Consider the following 19,601-nt stretch of genomic DNA (forward strand, 5'->3'; position numbering starts at 1 on the left):
ACTTTTTCACCACGTTTCTAAGTAGGTTCCTCAGGACCAGGGAAGAGTGAAGACGTTACGATGTTTCATCTGCAGCCCTTCTGCATGGGCTACTGTCCTCCTCCTACTGAGTCTCCTCAGCAAGATGACGCACGGCCCCAGTGTCTTCAACTGTACAGTGGGGACCGTGAGGATTAAACAAGTCAAACGTGAAGTGCCCAGCACAGGGTATGACTCCCAAGTGTATGATAAATGTTAGATCTTTAAGGTGCTTTTCTAGCACAGTCTATAAATGTGCAGATCTGTTTGCCTGGGGACCAGGAAGATCTTTATTTTGTATTGGGCTCACCCCACACTTTTGGTGGACTTTGTTCTGGTTAGGACTTCCAGTGTGTAAATATCCCACATCCAGTCCTGTGCTGGAGGAAACAATCAAGTCAGCTGTCAGAAAGTCACACTGACAGTGCAGAAGTGGAACGGACGCCCTTCCATTAGGGGCAGAGTGATCCTCCTGATGGGAGGGTTAAGGTCGCTGAGGTGCACAAGCCGTCACAAACCCCAGTCCTTCACTCTGAGTGAACCCTTCCATCCTCTGCTAGGAAGCCACTATCCTAACCACATTTTTCAGAAGGTGCGAACAAAGTAGAGGTTAGCTTGCTTCTAGGCCCTTGTGGACATAGGGCGGCAAAGGCAAGAGGGTGAGAGAAGGTACTCCGCAGGAGCCCTTCAGGAGATTCCAGTCACTGCTCCCAATCCTATCCTAACAACGGTGGGAGGGCTGCCTGGCTCAGCATCTCAGGTTTAGGAGAAGCATGGCAGCCCAGCCTTTTGCTCTAGGGACAAGTAGCTGGTCACCCTCTAGTGCCTGAGGGCCTCCCTGTAGAAGGGGCCCAGCACTATCAGCCATGGGCAGGAGCCCTGGAGACACTGGGGCAGTATGTTCAGTGAACTGCTGCTGTGCTCTTGGCCTTGGCTGCCCCCGCCACTGCAAACATCTGTGGTGTTTGAAGATAACGATTCCAGGTATCTGAAGAATTCCCCTGTGACCACCGTGGATTTTAGTAACTTTGGATGACCAGATCACACTGTACTATTCATCATTTCCACCTTTATTTTCACAGAACTCAAGCAGATTTTATTTTGCTACCCCTCACTTCAAGCTTGAACATCTCAACCATAACACTGAGTTTGTCTACCGAATCCAGAAGTTCACATTCCTCGTAAGACATACAGGAAGCAGCTGTGGTGGGACAGAGGGGCTGAGGACCTCCCAGATGAACCCCTGAGCACGGGGTTCAGATATTAGGCACTTTAGGTGCTATAGGCACAGGAGAGGAATGTGATGCCCTGAGTTGGAGCCAGTGTGGAACACCTCTGCTTTCCCATTCTTTCTACCAGAGAAGCTTGATATCGATGCCATGCAGTTTTGTGGCTGTGTGACCTATGCATTCACAAAGGACCCCTGGATTTAATGCTTTGCCCTCACACTCTTGCAATTCTTAATATTTTTTGAATGGGGGGGGCCACAAGTCATGCAGCAAATTCTCATGATAGGACTGTTATTCAGGGATGATTTCAGTGATTAAAGTGTGGCCTTTTAGGAAAAGGCTAAGGAACCTAGCATTTTACTTTGTCTTTAAAACAATCAAAATTGAACAGAAAGAGTGAACCGGAGTTCACTGGCAGGTTGGCTACTGGGCTGTGCACCTTCTCCCCCTCCATGCTCATTTTCTTACTTTCCATTCTATGTTTTTCCCTTGACAGGTAGCTTAGGGCGGTTCGTCCTCTAAATTCAAGTATGTTCACCCAGTTATCGTGTGACCTCTGAGCTGGCTCAGCAAAGTCCAGTGGGACCTGCTTCACAGGACAATCAGATGCTCTCTCCAAGCTCTTTGCAGCCGTTTGCTGTTAGAATGAAAGGCCTGTCTTTGAATGAGAAGCTGTAGAATTGTCAAACATGCTGTGTGTTGGAGAAAATAACATATCAGCACTGGGAAGACATCAAGATGAACCAAATCTCAAAATAGACATTCAAGTTGTTAGGGAAAGCAATACAGCTCATGGCTGTCCTACCGTGGACTCACTTACAGCAGATGCTGCTGCAAACCAGTGGGTGAAAATGGTGGCAAATGTCTCTCTTGCTATCTGTCTCTGCCAGAGAACCAGGGAGTGAATGAGAAGCTAAATGAGTCACATACAACATTTCCACACCATCTTGTATAACAAGGACAGCAAAACTCTGACTTCTTAAAGACCCCAGGGAGCTATTGGCTCTGGTGAATGGGAGAGACAATTTATTAGGGTGATGTATGTTTCTTAGTTTCTAATGATACATAAATTATCCCATGAGCCATGATACATATGGTTTAAAGAGAATTTTAAATGAAAGCAATTTTTTTTCTAGCAACACTAATTGCCTAGCAGCAGTAAATTACTCATCCCCCGCTGCCTGTGGGCTGTGGTCATTACTCTCTCCTCGAGGTTGAGCAGATGTCCCCCAAGAGGAATGTTTGCTTTGACAAAGTGAATTTACATTCTCACTTGTGAGCCTGCCATGCTGGGTCTACTGGAGGAGAGACTATTAATAGCACCATTTGGACCTAGCACCGCGTGTTCATGCCATCCTGGGTGTGTTATCTATGATAGCGAGACAATGAGTTGGGTCTTAGCTCTTGGTTGCCTTTGGGGGAAAATCAGGGAGCTGTTATCAATATTTAATTTTCTCCAGCTGGGAGTTTGAGAGGTAGACTTGGCTAATAAGCGTGGAAGTTTCCTAGATGACAAGTTAGGCAGGGGAAGTGATAAGCACCACTAATTTGGGGGAAACACAGGGTAAAAGCATGATGTGTAGATGGCAAATGGAGGGGATGCTATTGAAGACCATTAATTCAATGGGTATTTGTTGGATTTCCAATCCTGTGCTAGGTACTAAGGATGCAAGAACGAATGCCATGATCTCTGGCCCCAAGAACTTTGGAGTCTAGTGGGAAAGACAACAGTGTACAAAGCAAGGATAAGGTCACCCCAAGTGCTATATGAGAACGGAATGGCCATAGCTCCTGCCTGCCTAAAGTATAAGTTAAGGCCTCTTAAGGACAACCAGACAATGTTGGAACTGAGACTTGAATAATACATTGTGCTTGACCAGATGGCCATGGTGTGGGGTAGGAGTGGGGTTTTCTGGGTAAAACCAGCTCCGTGGAGATCCCTGGGCGGCTCAGCGGTTTAGCGCCTGCCTTTGGCCCAGGGCGTGATCCTGGAGTCTTGGAGTCCCGGGATCAAGTCCCACTTCAGGCTCCCTGGGTGGAGCCTGCTTCTCCCTCTGCCTGTGTCTCTGCCTCTCTCTCTGTGTCTCTCATGAATAAATAAATAAAATCTTAAAAAAAAAAAACAACCAACTCCGTGAGTCTTGCAGGTGGTAGGCCCAAGGCATGGACAGGAGAGAGAACCCAGCCAGTTACAAAAACTGTTTTGGGGTGGCTAGAATGTAGGTTATATATTGAGGAAAGTAATAGAAGCCAAGACCAGAGAAGTGACAGGAAGGCCACAGGGGCCGTAAGCACCCAGGGAGCGGCATGACCAGAAAAGGCAGAAGCGAGGAGGACGGTGAGACAAGCAGAGAACCAGTGGCAACGCTGCTGCACCCATCCGGATTAAAACAACAAAACAGTGGTGCCATTTCCCTGTAATTAAACACAATAACAAACACAGGGAGAATTTTGCCTGAAATCTGTCTCTAAGGAATATACCGGATTTCATGGATATGTTTTATTTATCTGTGTGCACATTTTTTCTTTCTCAAAGACTTTTCTGCTAACTACCCTGTCATTTTCTCAGGAGTTTGTGCATTTGGACTATGCACTTAGAGAGGAGGGTCTGTTTTCCTAACTCCTGTTATGGAGAGGTACATTTTTAAAAAAGATTTTACTCATTCATTCATGAGAGAAACAGAGAGAGAGGCAGAGACACAGGCAGAGGGAGAAGCAGGATCCCCGCAGGAAGCCCCATGTGGGATTCGATCCCAGGACCCTGGGCCGAAGGCAGATGCTCAACTGCTGAGCCCCCCAGGTGCCCCTGGAGAAATACATTTATTAGGATGAATGGCTTGAAGGCATATTTCTATCATACGGGCATTTCTCCATCCCACATATTTAGAAGCAGCTTAGCCAAGACTTTCTGTTTCTGCTTCATATGGCCCCACCTTCCCTACACACACACACACACACATGCACTCTGGAGTCCTATGACCTTAAGGCCAGCCATAGTTTGTGCCTATAAAAGTGGCAATACACGTGGGTGTAACCACCAACAAAGCCAGGCTTCCATCTAGAACCTGAAGCTTACAGATTGCACAGAGACGTTTATGACGATTCCATCCACAGCCACCGTCAAGGTTTGGGTGTGGGACCACAAGGGTTCAGAACCAAGCAGGGCCCCCTGAGAAAGGAGGGTATCCCAGGTACGTGCTAGCAGGGGCTTTGCTTCTATGCCTCCCTTGGCGGGGGGCAGTGTGTGCAGAGGTCGAGGATCAGGGGATGGGGAGGTGACCTGGCTGAGGGACCGGGAGAGAGGACTGTGTTGTGCCCACCCCCACTGCCTCAATTTGGGGGGTGGTAGTGAATGAGGTCACGTTAGAGGATGAGTATTCCTGAGACCAGTGGTGGTGGAGGGGGTGGGCAGAGAGGGTGGCATGGGCCCCACCTCACCAATTAAGAGAGCATGGAGTTGTACAAAGGCCCGAGGACACGTGGAGCTGACCTGCCTATTTCCTTCCAGAGCCCTGCAGGGAAGGGTGGCGGTTTGTTCCGTGACCAGCCCCAGTGATAGCTCCATGCAAGCTCTCCCTGACTCTAGTAAACCAACTCCGTGAGTATTGTGGGTCGTAAACTCATAACACTTCCTTAACAAGTGGAATATGGGGCACCTGGGTGGCTTAGTGGTGGAGCATCTGCCTTTGGCCCAGGGCATGGTCCTGGGATCGAGTCCTGCATTGGGCTCCCTGCATGGAGCCTGCTTCTCCCTCTGCCTGTGTCTCTGCCTCTCTCTGTGTCTCTCATGAATAAATAATCTTTTAATAATAATAATAACTTGTAGAATATGTGAGGCAGCAGGGTGGTAGGAAACCCCATTAGGAGTTTCCTTATCCCCCAAAGCAGGAGGCCAGAGGAGCCCGGCTGGGCATCGGTGGAGGGAGAGCTCTCAAAGCTCCGCAGGCTGACCTTGGAGCAGGGAGCTGATGTGGCTCCTAGGGGTGCAGTGGCAGCTGGCGCAGGCTACATGCCCAGAGGACCAGACCATGGCCTTGCGGTGATCCACGCCCATGCTGTCACCCTGGCCGGCCAGCAAGACTCTCTGTGGGGGAACTGCCATGTCTACCATCATCCTTGGATGGTGAGGCCACCCAGCCAAGTCGGATCTTTGGGGAAGGTGCATTTGAGCTGCCAGCCAAACTAACATGGAGATCGTTTCCCATATCCTTTCCTGAGTAGGTCATGTTCCTGGAACAGCTTTTAAGGAACCAAAGTAACAGACTGAGGAAGGGATGAGTAAATCAGTGATGATTCTTCCACTAGCATTTTTTTTCCCTGGCGTAAATGATTCCATAGTCCATCTGGAAAAGATAACCAAGGGGAAGAGTTGACCAGCAGGTGAGGGAAGCATTGGTGTGAGTGGCTCTGGCTAATACTGTGATGACATGACTTTACTTCTCTCACACTTTTCTCTAGGCTTAGCGAGGCTCTGACCTTTAACCCTTCTATAGAACATTCTGTTTAAGCTTCCGCATTTATATGATTGAGACAAAAGAATTGACATGTATTGTGCTGCCTTTAAAATGAAGCATCTAAATGGGATTAAACCCATTGATATAAATCTTTCCCCATTGGACTTTCGAAGAGTGGCAATTCACATTCATGGCAGGCAGCTCAGAGGGTAAGTCCCGGAGACAGAAATGGGTACAAACCAAATTAAGAATGTAAACATTCTGAGGCATCTGGGTGCCTCAGTCAGTTGAGCGTTGGACTTTTAGTTTTGGCCCAGGTCGTGATCTCAGGGTTATGAGATCAAGCCTGGCCTCGGGCTCTGCACACAGCCAGGAATCTGCTTGAACATTCTCTCCCTCTGCCCCTCCCCTCCCCCTCTCTAAAATAAATGAATGAATGAATGAATGACTGAACCTTAAAAAAGGATTAAGCAAAATTTTAAAAGCCTACTCTGGAAGAAAACAACTGCAGGATATACTGGCTGGCTTAGTGTCCTTGCTAGATGAGGAAGCGCAACAAATTCTAAGAGGGTGAGCCCCTGATGGCAGGGACTACATCTTCTGAGTCTCCGTGTTTTGTGTGCATCGCAGGGTTTCTGGTGAGTAGCAAACACACAGAAATAGCATATATTTAAACAGCTATTTTGGTTGAATGCCTACCGTGTACATGTGGTATTGCCACTCGTCCCCACAAACTTAGACCTCACGTATCCGAATTTTCATTTTACTAAAGAGAAAACTGAGCATGGAGTTGGTGGCAGAGGCTGGCTTCAAATCCGAAGCTTCTGACCCCAACCCCTCTCCCATCCTCCTCTGCTGCCTGCCTGCTAAGTAGTGCTTGCTAAATAGAATTGAATGGCAGAAGGTTAAGTTTCACCTTCTTGGTGAGGAATATGATTTTTAGTTTTAAACAACCCTTCCTTTGGGAAACATTCCTTGAACTCACACAACACCGGTGCTAATGGAAAATAATCTGTATCTTTGTAGGGGAGTCGAAAGCTCCATAGCAGTGCCCAGCTCCAACCATTTGCCACGCCTCTCCAAGCCTCAGAGCTCTTATCTAACACAGGGATAATAATAAAATTGAGACTACAGGGAGGAAAAGTAACTTGTTCAACGTCACACAACAGTAACACCAGAGCTGGGCCACAGGCCGAAGCAGCACATCTTCAGAGCTGGCCAGTTCACAAGGTTGATGTCATGTCTAGGAGATAACGGGTGTAAGCAAGCTTTGAAAAGGACAAATTGGACACACTGGTGAGTGGCGGTAAAACCTAAGATTATAAGCCTGTGTGTGTGTGTGTGTCTGTGTAAGGATTGTGAAAATCAAAGCTTGATCGGGACATCTCAAATGTCTGAGTATGTCCTTCTTAATCTACTATCTGCCTTCGAATTTACATAGCTGAGGATGTAGGCTGGCAGACTGACCATCGCTCCCTCCCACCCGCTTTAGGGAAACCAGTGTGGTAACACTGACTAATGGACCAAAGTCACTATGTCCATGTTTAGAATCTTATCTCATAGGCTCCTTTAAAAAAAAAAAATGAAAATAAGACAGGTCATTGCAGACAGTGGGGTGGAGTTCCTGGCAAGTGCAATAATGAATCACACATAGTTGTGACTGGATAATGAGAGCCGCCCCATAAAACTTCGACTCAGCATGTGTTTCGTCTCACTGGCCAGAAGCCAGGAGAGCCAGTGTTAATAACGTGCTTTACTATCACTCATGTGCTTCTCGTGTCTCGGTGCAGAATTTGGCCATTGATGAAGTCAGCAGTCGTACGTGCAACTCGATCCGTGTACCTTTCAGAAAATGTCCTTCATGTTCTCTGTACTTCTAGTGTATATAATTTATTTTTCTGAACCATTTGAGTGAAGGTTGCATATGTGCCTTATACCTTAATACATCCGTAGGTACTTCCTATCAACCATAGCCTCTTATAGAATCCCGGTACATGATCAAATTTAGGAAATTTAGCACCGGTACAATGCTCTTAGCAAATCTTGCAGCGCATAATCTAATTGCATCAACTGTCCCACTGGTGTTCCTGCTGGCATTCTTTCCCCTCTGGTACAGGATCCAATGGAGGGTCACTCCTGAGCCTAGTTTCCTTTCATTGGGGAACCTCCTCAGCCTTTCTTTGTCTTTCACGGTCCTGAGATTTTTTAAAACTCCGAGTTAGTGTCTATACATAGCCCCTTCATGTGGATTGGTTTGATGCTTCCTCATGACTAGGCTATGCATGTTTGGGGGACATTCCACAGAAGCACTGAGGTGTCTTCCTCCGGGTATCATATCCAGAGGCACATGATATTGGTCTGTCCCTCAAGGGGGATATTTATTTTGGTCGCCCAGTGAGATGTTGTCTGGTCTCTCCATCATTGTGGTGGCCACAAAAATCATGGCCTGGCTCTCCTGCTGTGAGGAGCCTAATGGCAGCTGCCTCCGCTGCCATGCTGTGCTCAGAACCTGCCTCCACCTGCCTCCACCTGCCTGGAGACACATGGATTGCCTGGCCAGTGAGGGGGTGCAGCAGTGGTCCTAAAGCAGGCTCGTCTCTACTACACAGGGGACCCTCTGGTGGACTCCCCATCAGCTTGGCTGGGTCCATCTCAGACTCTCCTTCCTGACAACTCTCCTTTTTCCTCCCGCCTTCACAGGGTCAGACCCTCACTACAGCATCACAGCCCTCTTGGCCCCCACGGGGTGGCTCCCCCTTTCCCCTCACAGGAGCTGCCTCACAAATCCTCTTGCATTTCTACTCCCTTCTTGGCAATCTGCCTCTGGAAAGGTCTGAAGTAACACACGGTGCTACTGAAAAAGACGCTTGAAATGAGGTGGTAAGATGGAGATTTGGGCCTGGTTTACTCATCCTGGTGGGTGAAGAGGCTGCCATCCCGAGTGGCAGGTGGGGCGCAGAGCGTTTTCTGATACAAGGCAGTGGCTCAGTTGCCCAGGCTTTCCCCGGGGGTGACCTGGGAAAGTGTCCTGGTGGTAGGCCCGCCGTGGCAGCTGCGGTGATTCAGGACGATCCCGCGTTGAGAAGCCATGGCGAAAGGGCTGCCTACAAAGACAGTAGAGTTGTCTCATCACTTCTAAGTTGATTGACACCCTGAAGAAGGACAAGAAACTGTGGGCGGAGATTAGGTAGTTAAGGCCGATCATGAAGGAGGAAGCCCCTGCAGTGTAGGAGCGGCCCAGCCTGAGGACCCTGCTTGGCAGCCTCCCTCACCCCTCCTCTGTATCTCAATAGACCTCCTCCCCCCCTTTTTGAAAATGGAGGCTTGGAGAGATGACATAACTCCCCTCTCTTCACCCCAATTTCTGACAGATCTGCCTACCTCCACAGCACTTAGTCTTTCTGCAGATGCCTTTGTGTGGATCCTCAGATTCTAGAAGGAGAAGGCCACGCATGACCTTTGGTGGGAACAGAGCCATATCCTCTCTACTGTCTCCTCGGCCTTATTGCCTCTTTATGACTTTTTAACTGCATTTTTTTTTCTTGCCAGACTCATGTTATCTACCTCAAGAATTTGGGGTTACCTAAGAGTAATGAAGTGTAAGAAGGCATAGCAAGGTATTCTAGCCAGGCTGACAAGAGGTACAGAACCCATTAATAAGAAAAAACATTTCTTCACACTAAATAAAGAAACAAGTTTTCCTTGCTTGGGGATGTACACATAACTGTGTGTGTGTGTGTGTGTGTGTGTGTGTGTCCAGCAAAGAAAGGTGAACGGCTGTTTTACTGGGGTGTGATTTGCTAATATTTGTGTAAATAGAGAAATGAGAATAGTTTTACTCTTGAAGATTAGACAAAGCACGATAATAGAAAATTGAGATTTTATAGGCATGTTCAAGAAAGGGTGGGCAAGCCTTTCTAAAACTAACAATCCATCACAGGACCATGGATTCATAATAATCTCTTACATTTGCATAATACTGGAAGGTTTGCAAAGGGCTTTCCCATGTATTATTTAGTTTTATCTTCACAATAGCCCTATACCAGGTAGAGCAAGTTTTATCGCCCCTATTTTGTATATGGGAAAATTATATTCTTTCACAGAAAAACGAAATAAAGAACATTAATTGAAATGCCCATGCATTATAAAAAATGTATCTGAAACCTGGCATAAGAGGAACTCAATTTTTGAAATTACTTACTGTTTTGCCTAGAAATTTTCATTTCTTTTATAATATTTAATATTTAATATAATTGCTAATATGCTGGAGTCAGTGTTTCCAACTGGCTGAGAACCCTCACTTAAATCTATAATTCTTTCTGCTGCTCTTTGCAATAAGGATTTAGTAAATAAAATAATATGAGCACTCAACATGAATACTTTTCCTCTGACATTGCTGAAAAATTTAAGTGACTTTAAACCTTTTAGATTGCCATGGGGTCCATTAAAAAGGAGAGAGAAAAGAACCAGACTCAGTAATTTGGATCTGATTTATTTGGGAGATTAGATAAGAAGATGTCTTTATTTTTTCCCAGTAGGAATACTTCTATAAAAGTTGCAGCGGAAGTGGTGAGAACACAGTTTTCCAGACAAAACTTTGCTTTTTAGCAAAGAAGCTCCTTGGAGAATTATATATATGTGATTTGTATATATGGTGATTTTCTTTACGCCAAATTACCACTTTTTGCCTTAAAGTCTCTTTCATTTGATATTAACAGTCACACAGGCTTTCTTTTTAGTTAGTATTTGCTTATTCTCTTACTCTTTCTTTTTAGTTAGTATTTGCTTACTCTCTTACTCTTTTTTTTTTTTAAGTTAGTATTTGCTTACTCCCTGTCATTATGACTTAAATATATCTCATTCACACGGTGTGTAACTGGATTTGTTGAGTCCATTACAATCTCTCCATTTCAATTGAGTTGTTTTGTTTTGCTTACATTGTTGTGATAATGGACATATTTGGACTTATTTCTATAATCCTAGTGTTTCCAGAAATTATACTTTTTTTTCTTGTTTCTCACCTCCCCCATCTTTCCTTCTGTTGGGTTAAATGGAGTTTACCTTGATTCACTTTCACTTCTTTTCTTTCAGTATGTACTCTTAACTTTTCAACTTTTCACCTGACTTAGAAAAATCTAAAGCTAATCAAAAGATCTCTGCTACTCTTCAATAATGTGAGAGCCTTTGAATCTTTTTTTCCCAGATCACCTTCATTCTCCATTTACTCTGTCTTACATGTTTTTCTTGTCTAGTATGATAGTTCCTTTTTCCATCTTTCTTTCCTCAGTAATTGTTATTTTTACTTACTGTCTGGTACATACAGTGTTTCCTCAGATTCACTCATGTTTTTACCACTTAGTAAAAATGCTTTTTGCAGACCACTTCTTCTTTCTGGATTCAATTTCCTTCTTTATTTGGTAGTTTTTTTTTTTTTTAACTAAGGCTCTGTCTTCGCCTGAAAAATGTTTTTATTTCACCCTCGATTTTCAGTAATTCTTTAGCTGGACATTAAATCCGTGGTTGCCCCTCTTTTCCCTCAACACTTTGGTAATGGAATTCCATTTTCTCCTGGTCTTTATTGTTGTTGAGAAGTGTGATCAGTCTAAGTAACCTGTCTTTTCTCATCGTTGCTTTTAAGGTTTGTTCATCTTTAATACTTCATTGTGTGTGTGTTTTAAAATTTAATTGTTTGAGGCAGTTGTAGTTCTTGAATCAAAAAATTCATGTCTTTCCTCAATTCTGAAAACTACTGAATCATTAGTTGGTTTTATTTGGTTGTTTTTTTTCATATTGTTTTCTTCTGCCCATTCTGTCTTGTCTTGATTTTTGACACTCTGATTAGAAGCATGTTGAGGGGCACCTGCTGGTTCAGTCGGTGGAGCATACAAATCTTGATCTTGGGGTTGTAAGTTTGAGCCCCATGTTGAGTGTAGAGATTACTTTAAAAAATAGAATTTTTAGGGGCATATGCATGGCTCAGTTGGTTAAGTGTCTGCCTTTGGTTCAGGTCATGATCTCAGTGTCCTGGGATCAAATCCTGCATTGGGCTCCCTGCCAGTGGGAAGCCTGTGTCTCCCTCTGCCCCGCCCCCTGCTCATACTCTCTCTCTCTCTCTCTCACTCTCTGTGTCAAATAAATAAAAATAAAATCTCTTAAAGATTAGAATCTTTAAAAAAGAAAAGAAACATGGTGAACCTTCTCATTTTCTCCTTCTTTTCATTCCTTCATCTCTTAATCTCTCTTTCATGTTTTTAATCCTTCTTTCTCTTTCTGCTATAGTCTAATGAGCTTCTTGAGATATATCTTTCAGTTCATTAATTCTCTCTTTAGCTGCCTTTAAGTTTTGGGTTATTTGGTTCATTGAGCGTTTATGGGTTTTTTTGTTTGTTCATTTATTTGTGTGGGGTTTTGTGGCATATAAGCAACAGAAATTTATTTCTTGTAATTCTGGAGGCTAGGAAATCCAAGACCAATGTGCCAGCAGATTCAGTGTCTGGTGAGGGCCCACTTCCTGGTCCATAGACAGCCATCTTCTTCTTATAACCTTATTTGATGAAAGAGGCAAGGGAGTCCTCTGGGGCCTCTTTTTATTAGGCCTCCACCCTCATGACCTAATCACCTCCTAAAAGCCCCACCTCCAAATATCATCATATCAGATATTAGATTTCAACATTTGAATCTGGGGGGTGGAGGGACACAAACTTTCAGTTTATATACTCCCCATTGTGAACATTTAATTTGTCTAGGTTTATTTTTATTACAATGACTCAGTTTTTCATTTCTAGAAGTCCCTTTTGGTTTTCTTTTCTATTTTTTTAAGATAGATAGATTTATTTATTTATTTATTTATTTATTTATTTATTTATTTGAAAAAGTGAGAGGGCATGAGCAGGAGGGAGGAATAGAGGGAGAGGGAGAAGTAGGCTTCCTGCTCAGCAGGGATCTGGACATGGGGCTCCACCATAGGACCCTGAGATTATGACCTGAGCCGAAGGTAAAGGCTTAACTGACTGAGCCACCCACATGCCCCTATATTTTCAATTCCTTATGTAAGCTGCACTCAGTAATGTGAACAGAGTATAAATTTAATCTTTCCCCAATGACCTATTTAAATCTGATATATAATCTGGACGTTTTCTTGCCTTTTGGGTGAAATCTTAGGCAAGTTGCATAAATGTTCTCATTATAGATAATTAGGCATCTTGTGATTACTTTTAGAAGCAAGAAAAGCCTTATTTCAGTAATTGTGATGTCCTACCTGGTATAGTAATTTAAAGTTAAAATTTCTCAAAAAAAGGGGGGGGGCGGAATCCCTGGGTGGCTCAGTGGTTTAGCGCCTGCCTTTGGCCCAGGGTGTGATCCTGGAGTCCTGGGATCGAGTCCCGCGTCGGCGTCCCGGCATGGAGCCTGCTTCTCCCTCTGCCTGTGTCTCTGCCCCTCTCTCTATCTCTCTGTCTATCATGATTAAATAAATAAATCTTTTTTTTAAAAAAGTTAAAATTTCTCTCCTTCTAAAGCTTCAGTTTTTCCAGCTAAGAAGCTTGATGTAGGAGAGAGAAACCAGGTGGTCTTTGGTTTCTTTTTTTCTGTTCTGTGCCCCTCTACTTAATTGTCTTAATGTCTCATCTCTCCGGATCTAGTCAGGAGGAATAGAGGTAAGCGGGCATTCTTATGTTGCTGGTGCTATCTGGTCTGGTTTTGGGACTCTCTGGATAGTAAATATTTAATAGTGGTTTCTTTCTCTCACAGGACATTCTTCAGGAATTTCTCAGAGATTATTCACTTCCTAAGCTCCCTGCCTCCTAAAACCCTTAGGAAAATATGGCTGTAATTTCCATGAGGGGCAAAGCCTTCCTTGTAGCCAACTGCTTACTTTCCCAGTCTTGGTCCTGGAGACCTCACAGTGTACCCCCATGGACCACTTTGTTCTCTCAGAGGCCTCTGCAGCAAAATCCCCTTCAAACCAGCCTCACACTGACAGCACATTGTGTGGATCTTGTTTGATTCATGGAAATACTTAACACCTCTGTGCCACCATGGGTGAAAGTGCGTTGCGCTTCTCATGTGGTCCTCTTTGCTTCTCTGTGCTGCCCACAGGGTGACTTGGGCACAGTTCCTTATTCTCGTCCATGTACTCACCCAAATTCTAAGATATTGTCTCTCGACCTTTCATGCACGTACGAGTCCCCTGGCAAATACTGTTGAAATGCAGACTCTGGTTCAATGAGTCTGGGTTGGGGTTGAGCTTCTGCATTTTTCACAAGCTGTCCAGGTGATGCTGTCCATGCTGCTGCTCTGGGGACCACAGCTTGAGGTTCCAGGGCATATATATCAAGTTCACTGAATGGTGTTCTCATTTGCTTGAGATGAGGGGGAAGCAGCTTGGTCCTTTTCCTGGAATTGAGGGAGAGAGAACATTTCAGTATCTCAGTACCATTTTTCAAAGAAATCCCCAGACTTGACCTCTTCCATTTTCACCCTTTTTGTAGATTGGAGGGGACAGACTGCCAGCGTTGGAAGAAACAGTTTTATAGTCATTGGTATGTTGTACAGCTTCAGTCTAGAGGGTCATCTTATAACACAAATCTGGTATGTATTTTGTTCTGGGCATTCGGAGCTTCAGTCAAATCTGAAAAGGAGGCAGCCATTAAAGCAACTTATTAAGATCATTTTTTTATTAACTTAAAAATTGTGGTATGGAAATTTAAAAATATATCCATATATAGAGAGAATCATAATTAACACAGATTTTCAATGTGAAGAGTATCGATTTTTGAGAAATCGGGATATAGAACATTTTACCCCCAGGAAATTCACTTGGGGTCCTTTCCAGTGAATCCTGCAAATCTGATTTCTGTCACCACACCATGGTTTTGTTTGTTTTAGAACTTAATGCAATAGAATCATATACAATGTCTGGGATCATTCATGCAATCTAATGCTTTTGATATTCTTCTCAGCTGTTGCTATTTCAATAGTTGATTATTATTATTTTTTAATTTTCAAGTAGCATTCCATTGAATAGTCATACAAAAATGTATCTGTCCATTGATAGACTGTGCAATTTCTAGTTTTTAGCTATTGCAAATATAACTGCTCTGAGTACCACTATACAAGTCTTTTTGTGGACCTGTGTTCTTATTTCTCTTGAGTTAATAATTACAATCGCAATTGCTAAATCACAGAGCAGGTGTATGTTTAAACACATAAGAAACAGCCAAATGGTTTTCAAAATGGTCAAACCACTTTCAACTCCAACTGGCAATATACAAGACTTCCAGTTGACTCACTTTTTGTCAATATTTGGTATTTTTAGTCTTTTTACATTAGTCATTATTGAGTGTGTGCAGTGGTATCTCATAGCAGGGTTAATTTGTGTTTTGCTGATGACTTTTGATTATCTTTTCAAGTGCTTTTTAGCCACTTCATATATATACTTCTGTGAAGAATCTGTTCTAGTAGTGAGTGTGCCCACGTTTAAATTTTTTTTTAATTGTTGATTTGTAGGAGATTTTTGTGTATTCTAGATACCAGCCCTTAGTCAAATACTTGTGGGGCAAATACTTTTTCCCAGTCTATGGATTATATTTTCATCTTCTTAATGATGTCTTTTTGAGGGGAAGTGATAATTTGAAGTCCAATATGTTAATTTTTTCTTTTCTGTTACTGCTCTTTGTTTCCTGGATAATAAATGTTTACTTATATCATTATAGTCTCCTATAGTTTCTTCTAGCTTTATAATTGTAGCTTTTATGGGTAGGTTTGTGATTCGTTTTGAAATACCTTTTGGCATTAGACTGAGGTTGAGGTTCATTTTCTTTCCACATAGATATCTAGTTGTTCTAGTGCCATTTGTTGAAAGACTATACTTTCTCCACTGAACTACCTTGGCTCTTGTTGAAAATCAATTCACCATGTGTGTGGTGGCCTGTTTCTGGACTCTATTCTGTCCCACTGACCTACTTATCTAACCCCGCATCAATATCATGCTGTTTTGATTACTGTAATTTTATACTCTTGAAATGAAATAGTGTAAGTCCTCCAACTTTGATCTTCCTTTTCAAAATTGTTTTGGCCATTTCAGGTCCTTTGCTTTCTCATATAAAGTAAGAATCAGCTTTTCAATTTCTACAAAAAAAAAAAAAAAAAAAGCCTAGTAGGATTTTAATTGAGATAGCATTGATTATACAGATTGAATTGGGGAACCCAGCAACATGGTATAGTGCTCCATGTATTTCTAAACTGGATGGCCTTTTATTTTGTTTAATTGCCTTTTTGCACAGCTAGAATTTCCTGTACAATTTCAACCAGAACTAGTGAAAATGAGCATTCTTGCTTTGTTCCCAATCTAAGGGTTAAAGTATTTAACATTTTGCCAGTTAGTATGATGTCAGCAGTAGGTTTTTTATAGATGCTCTTTATTACAGTGGGAAAATCTATTTTATTTATGTGCTAAGAGTATTTTTTAAAAGGATTTTATTTATTTATTTGAGAAAGAGAGAGAGAGAGCTCATGAGCAGGGTGAGGGACAGAAGAAGAAGCAGACTCCCTACTGAGCAGGGAGCCCGATGTGGGGCTCGATCCCGGCACTCTGGGATCATGACCTGACTGAAGGCAGATGCTTAACCCACTGAACCACCCATGTGCTCCAAGAGTATTTTTTTTTTTATCACAAATGGATATTAAATTTTGTCACGTGCATTTTTTTGCATTAATTGAAATGATTATGTTTTTCCTTCCTGTTCTGTTAATATGGGGAATTACTTTGATTTTTAAAATGCTGAATCAACCTTACATTAATGAGATAAATTTCACTTAACCATACTATATTATCTGTATATGTTGCCAGATTTGATTAGCTAATTATTTTTAAGGGTTTCTTTTATATTTTCATAAATGGTATTGGTCCTTCCCTTTTCTTGTAGTCTTCTTGTCAGGTTTTGCTGTTAAAGCCATTCAGGCTTCACAAAATAGATAAGGAAGCTTTCCCTCCTCCCCTATGTTCTCAGAAAGTTTCTATAAAATCAGTACTATTTTCTTCTTAAATATTTGATAGAATTCACCAGTGAAACTACTGAACCTGCAGTTTTGTTTGTGAGAAGGTCTTTTAATGACATATTCAATTCCTTTGCTGGGCATAATGCTACCAATTTTCTGTGGCCTTTTCTGTCTGTTTGTTAAGTCATGTTTCCTAAGGGATTTGTCCTTTTTATCATAAGGTGTCAAATTTGTCAGCATAAAGTTGTTCTCATATTATTTTATTATGTTTTTGATATGTGTGCAATTGATAGTTATGTCCCTCTTTCATTCTTGATATTATTAATTTGTGGCTTTCTTCTTTCTTATCTAGACCAATCTACAATAGGCTTATCAATTACATTAATCTTTATAACTGCTCAGTTTTTAGTGTCCTTGATTTTCTTGTTTTTGTTTTCTTTGCCATTGTTCCCATTGTTTTTTTTTAATTATTTCCTTTCTCAATTTTAGATTTAATTTGCTCTTCTTTTTCTAGCTTCTTGTGGTAGAAGTTTAGATTGTTAATTTTTAAACTCCATTTCTTTCTAATATCAGCATTAAAAGCTATAAACATCCCTCTAAGTACTGCTTTGGCAGCAGCCCCTAAATTTTGATACGTAATGTTTTCATTATCATTCAATTCAAAATATTTTCTGAGTTCTCTTGTGATTTCTTCTTTAACTCATAGGTTATTGTTAGGTATATTACTTAGTTTTCAGATATTTGGGGATTTTCTAGACATCTGTTTTTGGCTTCTAATTTATTACCCTTTTGGCCAGAGAATAATTTCAGTCCTCTTAGATTTACTGAAACTTGTTTTATGATTCAGAATCTGGTCTATCTTGTGACTGTAACATGTAGACTTAAAGACATGGGTATTTTACAGTGCTATTTTATAGCGTTATACCCATAGCGCTTCATAAATGCCAATTAAGTCAGGGTCAAGTTGGCTGATAGTGTTGTTCAAATCATCTATAGACTAATTTTTTGTCTGCCTATTTTATAAATACTAAGAAACAGTACAGTATATAGTCTCCAACTATGAATGTGGATTTGTCTAATCCTCCTTTTAGTTATGTTAATTTTTATTTCATGTATTGTGAAGGTCTGTTATGTGATGACTTGACCCTTTTTTAAAAAAAAGATTTTATTTATTTATTCATGAGAGAGAGAGAGAGAGAGAGAGAGAGAATGAGAGAGGCAGAGACACAGGCAGAGGGAGAAGCAGGCTCCATGCAGGGAGCCTGATGTGGGACTCAATCCCGGGACTCTAGGATCACACCCTGGGCCAAAGGTAGGCACTAAACCACTGAGCCACCCAGGGATCCCCAACTTGACCCTTTTATTATCATAAAATAACACTACTTCTTTTTAATAATAAACTCATCTTAAAAATACTACAGTATAGGATTTCTTTTTAATTCTCACTACATTTGGAGTAGGTAACTTTATTCCATTTATAGCTGTAGAGACTAACTGAAACTGGCCAAGATTATGTGTCTCATAAATATTATGGAGCATACTAAAGTTTTTTAACCTGACAGCAAATTTTAGAAGTATAGATATTTTAATGAATAAAGTCTTCTATGATAAAGTCCTATACCATGTCTTATTTTTATCTTTTTGGTTTTTACAACTTTTTAATTGATATTTATTCCTACATACATGAACCATTATTCTCCTTACTAATATTCATACTTCCCCTATTGTTATTTGTCTCCACTATATCCAGTCCTACCACAAAACAATATAATGAAACTCATATCCCAGTAATAAAAATTAAGGTGTAAGCCTCCTAGAAAGAAAATCTTCTACTATAGCAAAATAACATATCATGACATTTTCTTATTTGTAAGTAAAATATTTATTAATGATTGAAAAGCCAAGTATAAATTTACTTGATACAATTATTATTAAGTGCTTCTTTGAAAATTTATAAAATCCTATTTTCTTTTATGTTTTATTTTATACTGTATTTTGGATTACATTTCTAGTTTCAAACTTTATCACATTAAAAAGCAGACTCAAACTTCTTAGCTCTTGATATTCCATTTTAAATGAATCAATCCTCTATTTTAAATGGACTGAAGGTTAACAGTTCAGGTTGTTTTTATAGTGCATTTGTGTCTTAGTCAACTATGTTATTACTCAAGTTATACAAGAACATTAAATATTAATCTGGCTAGTATTTATCAAATCCAATTGAAAAAGTCAATCCTGGATATGAGAATGTTGGTGTCATATTACAGCTTTCTTTTGCAAAACAAGGAAAAAAGTTTAGTGCATAGAATGCAGAAAATTCTAACAGAATGTATTTACAATTATTTCCCTTTTCTTTATCAGGTTTACCAGAATAAATATTTGTGCAGCTGAAAGTGTTGCTAATAGCAGGTTCTTGGCACCTGCCTCAGGCTAGGCAAATACCTAGTCATAGCCTGAGCATCAGGTTTGGGAGAAGTTAGCTTACTACTATACAAGGGGTTACCATTGTCCACACAAAGGCTTCAGCCTTGTCTGAGTGTACCCTCAGCACCCCACGTTGTTGAATATATGCAACCTCCACGATGCCCTCTTAAAAGTGTCCCAGTGTAGTGTATACACATTTCTCAGGCTGCAAACTTTGCAGGAAAACATATAACTATTTTTCTAAAAGTGAATCTAAATTCTATCTTGAACCTACTATTTCTATCACTGACAGAGAGAATTTCATCATGTTGCTTTCCAGGTAAACTGAGACCAAGTCAGTGGTCTTGGTCGTTTGAAGTTTATACTTAGGCTTCTGTCCCTCCCATTTCTTCCCCCTGTTGTGGGATCTAAGTTCTGAAAGGACTCGGCAGTGTTCAGGTGTTGGGGTAGGGCGGAGAGGTAATGAGAACCTGCATCA

This window comes from Vulpes vulpes, chromosome 3 (assembly GCF_048418805.1).
Source record: "Vulpes vulpes isolate BD-2025 chromosome 3, VulVul3, whole genome shotgun sequence".
NCBI lineage: Eukaryota > Metazoa > Chordata > Mammalia > Carnivora > Canidae > Vulpes > Vulpes vulpes.